The following is a 6,196-nucleotide window of genomic DNA, read 5'->3' as shown; positions in this document are numbered from 1 at the left end:
CTTTAGAATTTGTTTTTGGGGGTGAAAATAATATGACATTGTAATATTCCATGCTGAAAAACACTAGAGGCTTCATTTCAAGTTTCAAATGAGTCAAGGCAGGGCTGGGGGAACTGTGGAATATAGAATAAATATAAGTAGAAAATTCAAACTTTTTTTTTTTTTTTTTTTTTTTTTTTTTTTTTTTTTTTTGTACCAGGGATTGAACGCAGGGGCTCTAACCACTTGAGCCACATCTCCAGTCCCTTTTTATATCTTATTTTGAGACAGGCTTTCCCTAAATTGCTTAGGGCCTTGCTAAATTGCTGAGTCTGGCTTTGAACTGGCGATTCTCCTGCCTCCGCCTCCTGAGCCACTGGGATTACAGGTGTGCCTCACAGCACCTGGCTTCAAGCATTTTTTGATTATTCACCAAACCATACATCTTAAAGGATTTTTGAAGTCTCCATCCTTTGAGACAAGCAATTGGGAACACAGGTTCACCCAGGGTGTTAGTGGGGCTCACGACCCCTGCTCTTGCAGGGTTCCTCTGTGGGAGGGAGGGTGTGTGTGAGTGTGTGTTTTCCCTGCAGGTCTGAGGCAAGGTTGAATCAAGGGAGGTGGGGAGGAGATGGAGATGAAGTAACAGGAAATCTTAACAGCTAATCTGCCACGTTAAGTGATCGCTCCTGGCATATACTGTTCTACTTAGGATTGGACTCGGGCCTGGTCTCTCTGGCTGCTTCTCTCACAGCTCTCCTCCTACTCCAAAATGTGAGTGCTCAGCTATATCAAGCTGCTGAGTTGTAACTTTGCCCCTCAGCCATCTGGAAGGGCTATTTTTATTCAAGTTGTAGCCACGTCTCTCTTCTTCCAAGCATCAGATGGCTACTCAGAAGCTTGAGGAACTAGGCCACCCTTCTCATTAGGATGATGACTAAAACATTTTTGAACAAGTGGAAGAGCAGAAATGCCTTGAATTTATATTTTGTGATGCCTTGCTTATTGAGAAGCTGCTTATCCAGTCATCTGAACTACCTGGACACGGTTGAGAACAGAAAACATGCCAAAAAATAAAGATCCCTGACACAGATGTCACAAAGTCCATTCACCAAAGGCTTGGGTTTTCTCTCAAAGCCTCATGATTCCTAGTTTAGACACAGTGCTAACAGGTGGGGTGTTCAATCTCTGGCTCTTAGGAAACTGAAAGCAGAATAATTAGAGGAAAGAAGGCAATTTGTAATGGTAAGTATATAGAAAATAATTTTCTAACAGAGGAAGGACAAAACAAAAACCAAAGTAAGTCAAAATATAATAGATGGGAACATCTCTTATACTATAGGAACAACAATCCTATACTAAACTACATTAGCTCTGCAGATATTAAAAAAAACATGGATATATATACATATATATGTATATATGTGTGTATATATATATATACATACATATATATATATTATATATATAATGGGGGTTCTGATTTATTTAGGAAGATGGTCCATGATCTTCAGTAATATATTATGCCTAGTTCAGTGTTTAAGAGTTCAGATTCTGGACCCAAAAACTTCCATTCATATCCAATTGGAATGCTTATTAGCTATGTGATCTTAGGCAAGTCACTTAATATCTCTGAGCCTTGATTTCTCATTTGGAATATGGAGATGATAATATTTATCTTGTAGAGTTGTTTTGGAGATTAAATAAGTTAATACATGTAAAACCTTAAGAACAGTGCTGGGCATGTAACATCATTATTTGATACATTGTAAGAAAAGGGAGGAGGGCTGGGCTTGTAGCTCAGTGGTAGAGCGCTTGCCTTACATATATGAGGCACTGAGTTCAATCCTCAGCACCACATAAAATAAAACTACTGTATCCATCTATAACTAAAAATGTTTTTTAAAAAAGGAAGGAATAGGGCTGGCGATATAGCTTGGTTGGTAGAGTGTTTGCCTTGTAAGCACAATACCCTGGGTTCAAATCCCCAGCACTACAAATAAATAAAAAAATAAGTAAATAAATAAATAAGGGAGGAATACATTTCCAGACAAAATTATTAAAAATGCCAACAGAAAAACTGAAGGTATTTAAAGGAATTAAACTCATTTCCCTAGAATATTCTATGCATGGATTTGAATTAATAACCAGAGACTATACTCTCTATATATACTAGGGAAAATACACATGGAGATTACATTTTTTAAAAATAAGTGATTTGAAATAATATACAGTTAACCCTCTGTATCCTCAAGTTCTGTGCCTGAGGATTCAACCAACTGTGGATCAAACACAGTTTGGAAAAAAAAAAAATTGCTTTGTGCTAAAGACATGTAGACTTTTTTCTTATTATTTTCTAAAGTATGGTAACTATTTATATAGTATTTATACCACAATAGATATCATGAGTAACCCTGAAACATTTCAAAGTATACAGGAGGATGTGTGCAGGTTAAATGCAAATGCTACATTATTTTACATGAGGGACTTGAGCATCTGTGGATTTTGACATCCATAGGGGCTCCTGGAACCAGTCCTCTATGATCAGCAAAGGACAAATGTCCTTACAAGGTGCGAGGAAAAGACTCTCTCCACCAACAGACTTCATTAAGTCACTTTTATAAAGATCCCGTTTTGAATAATATACTAACATCAGGAGAGAATCAGAGAACCTAAGTTAAGAAAAGGTCAAGAATGATGTCAAAATCTCTATTATTTATTTCAATCCTTGTAAGCCTGTTAGGTAAGCAGTGTGTGTCATAACTTCACTTTGCAGAGGAAAAATAAGTCTCAGGTTGAAAATGAGGCTCAAGTTTAAACAGCTAATTCTGTAAGAGACTTCTGTACTTGATCCTTGGTTTTCTCACTAATAAAATGGTGAGGGAAAAAAGTCTGTTAGGATTCAATGACGCATCTCATATGTAAGCTTCTTTTTTCCCTCTCACCTTCCTTCCTCTTGACAAACACCTTTTATTTAAAATTACCTCATTACGTGGCCACACTCCTGCAGTATTTGCTTTTAACCTGGTGGCTTTGCCTTACTTTGTTTGCAAATTACAAAGAAAATTACTATGGATATATTTTTAAAATAATGTGACTTAACTATTGCCAAAAAGTCAGAAATACTCTGTTTCTAGAAACTCAACTACCTGTAGTACAGCAGTCGCCCTCTGATCTGTAGAAGATAGTGCGGAGACTCCCCCACGAATGCTTGGAACCAAACGCTATATAAACCATATTTTTCCATACCTCCATAACCATGATAAGGTTTAATTTATAAGTTAGGCACAAAGGAGATCAACAACAACAGTAATAGAATAAATATAGCATTACAGTGTGCTATAATGTAAGAGATTTCATCAGACAGTGACCTTCACTTTAAAACCTATGAACTGTTTGTTTCTGGAATTTTGCATTTAATATTTTCAGACCACCATTGACCCAAATGACTAAAACCATGGAGAGTGAAATCTTGGAGAGAGGGGGACTACTGTACTCCACACAGCAAATTACTCAGAGATGGTCTTTTCTCTTGGAAGTCAGCTTAACTAGATAACATGAATTCAAAAGTTTTCTTTGGAAAGTAGAGTATTCCATTCCTTGCTTACTAACATGAAAAATACAACATTTTTGGTCCTGTGTTAGTACTTAAATGTAATCCTGACAGACACACAAGTCTCTGGCCACAGTGAATTTCTTATTCTTCAGATATCCTAAGCCCAAACAGTTTCCTTACCACTGCACAACCTGTTCCCTCTGCTTGGAATGCCCTGCTCCACTTTCTACCTAGCAAATACCTTCAAGTGCCAGCTTAAATGTCACCTCCACTGTGAAGTCTTTCCTGACTCCTCTAAAAGGGCCAGTTGAGAATAATTTTGAAATATTGCTTATTCAAATATTTTATTTCATTACCCCATGTCTGAAAAAACTTCCCCAGTCTCCCTCCATCTAAACCTCTGTTTTTCTTAAGTTCTTTGGAAGACTTCCACATCTTACTGACTCAGTGAAAATGAGCTGACTCAATAAAAAGGTGATGAGATTCTAGAAAGAGCTAGCTGGCTGGGCTGGCCCGCCGGATGGCTGGCTGGCTGGCTGGTTGACTGAAACACCAGCCAGAGGGAAGTTTGGAATATATTAGCCTTCAGTGGCCTAGTTCTCCTCCTCCATTTAAAGGAGACTTTTAAAGGAAGGAAAGCAGATGAGAAAGAAAACATTTCTGAATTCTCTTATGACACTGCTTCCCAAGAATACGCCTTTTCATGCTGAACAATGATGATGCCAAGGTCTGTAGTTCTTTGAAGGAGTGTCTGAAGTTGTTTATTTATGTCAGGGGGATAACCACCTGTGCTGCTGACCACATGTTTCCAGCCCTCCCCCATCCAGGCACATGATAAGACTGTACCTCTGTGACCATCAGCAGGCTCATGTGCCAATAGCTCTGGCCAATGAGTTGTGAGCAAAAGTGACATGTGTCACTTCCAGGCTGGAACAGCCTCTGACAGCAATGCTCAGCAGAGCTCTCTTTCCCTTTGCCATGGCACCCAGCCACTTCCAAGAGGATCCATCTTCCTGGGCACTGGAGTGAGAAGATAGGGGATAGAACCCTACTAATATTTGTTGGACCCGTAGCATAAAAAAGCAATAAACTTCTCTTCCAACATGTTATCATGTTGTGAAAAATGCTGAAATGTATATATAAAGTTGAAAGAGTTACACAAAAAACACACATACCCATCACCTGGATTTTGCAGTTAACATTTTGCTTTGCCATTTCTCTGTCCTCCTAAGCTGCATCAGTCCTCCTCTTTCCTCCCCCCCCCTTCTCTCTCCCTCTTTCTTTCTTTCCCTCTTTCTTTCTTTTTTCTTTTCTGGTAAATTATCAAAAGGCTTGGGGCTCAGCCATGACAATAGCATGGTCTTGCTTTTCCTACTCTACATCTGGAGAATCTAGACCAGCTGCTCTTCTTCTTTTTGTTGGGGACCCTAAGGTGAAACTAAACTAAAAAGAAAAAAGTAATTGCTTTAAGTTAGTGACAAGAAATCATTTCCTTTCAGGGACAGTTAAAAGTCATAGGATGAATTTGGAGAAGAATTAACCCATCTTTTTTCTCTCAAGCTCTTAAAAAATAAGATAAACTCTCAGAGATAGCTAGTTTAGGTGTGGCTCTGTTTGGAGGTCACAGAGTAGATTAAACTAGAAAGAAGAGGCAAAATGAGCATGCCTTGAAGGCCTGTTTTATGCAGATGTTTTATATGTACTACCTCATTAGAGCCTCCAAACTGTTCTATAAAGTATATGTGATTTCCATTACAAAAGTGAGAGTGTTAAGCTCAGAGAAGTTAAGCTGCCTGCCAGAGGTCACACAGCTTGTGTGAGTGGAAGAGGCAGAATGGAAACTTAAATCAGTACAACTCCAGAGTGCTTTCCTTCCTCCAGAAGTTGCTGAACTCTTGACCTGTGACAGCCCCAGAGGCTGACATTTTCTCCTTCTGAGAGGACCATTCCTGTGGAGGTCAAGGCCAAGAGGTAACAATAACCTTAGTGACATCCTCCCTCCTTCTTTGAAGCAAAATTTGAAATGTTAAAATTATTTTCTTTTTTAACTTTTTCTATCAAACCTAACCTTTCCCAAGAGACTTTTATGCGATTAAAATAATGCTTGGATACACTCAAAGGGACACCATGAGGAAACTGTTCTGTCCCCTGATAATGGTGGAGGCTGTGTGAACATCTACCTGTGTTAAAACTCATGGAGCTAAAGACACACACACACACACACACACACACACACACACACACACACAGAGTTAAATTTACTGTATGTTTATTTAAACAAACAAGCATAAAAACACTAAAGCATTAAGAGGCCCTGGAGGCAAGAGCATAAGCCATCAAGTCAGGTCCATTCCAAAAAGCATGAATGATTATCCCCAGAGGGGCAGAGTATGGAACAGACATCCCAAGGTGTAGCTGACAGTGTGGTTCCCTCCTCTTTCCCTTAGCTGGTTTGCTTTGAATATATGTTGCCTGCCTTGGCTCTTAAGTGGTACTTTATTGAATCTTGAGTAATGGTGCTGGGAAGTAGAGACAGGCCATGACTTGGAAGGCAGAACCTAGCAAAAGCAGAGTCAGCGAAGTACCTTGGTCAAACACTGGGTTAACTCAACAGGGCTAACCTCTTTGGCCTGAGAACGGATATAAGAAATCAAAGTCTTT

This window comes from Sciurus vulgaris (assembly GCF_902686455.1).
Source record: "Sciurus vulgaris genome assembly, chromosome: 14".
Classification (NCBI taxonomy): domain Eukaryota; kingdom Metazoa; phylum Chordata; class Mammalia; order Rodentia; family Sciuridae; genus Sciurus; species Sciurus vulgaris.
Note: the sequence above shows the minus strand (reverse complement) of the source record.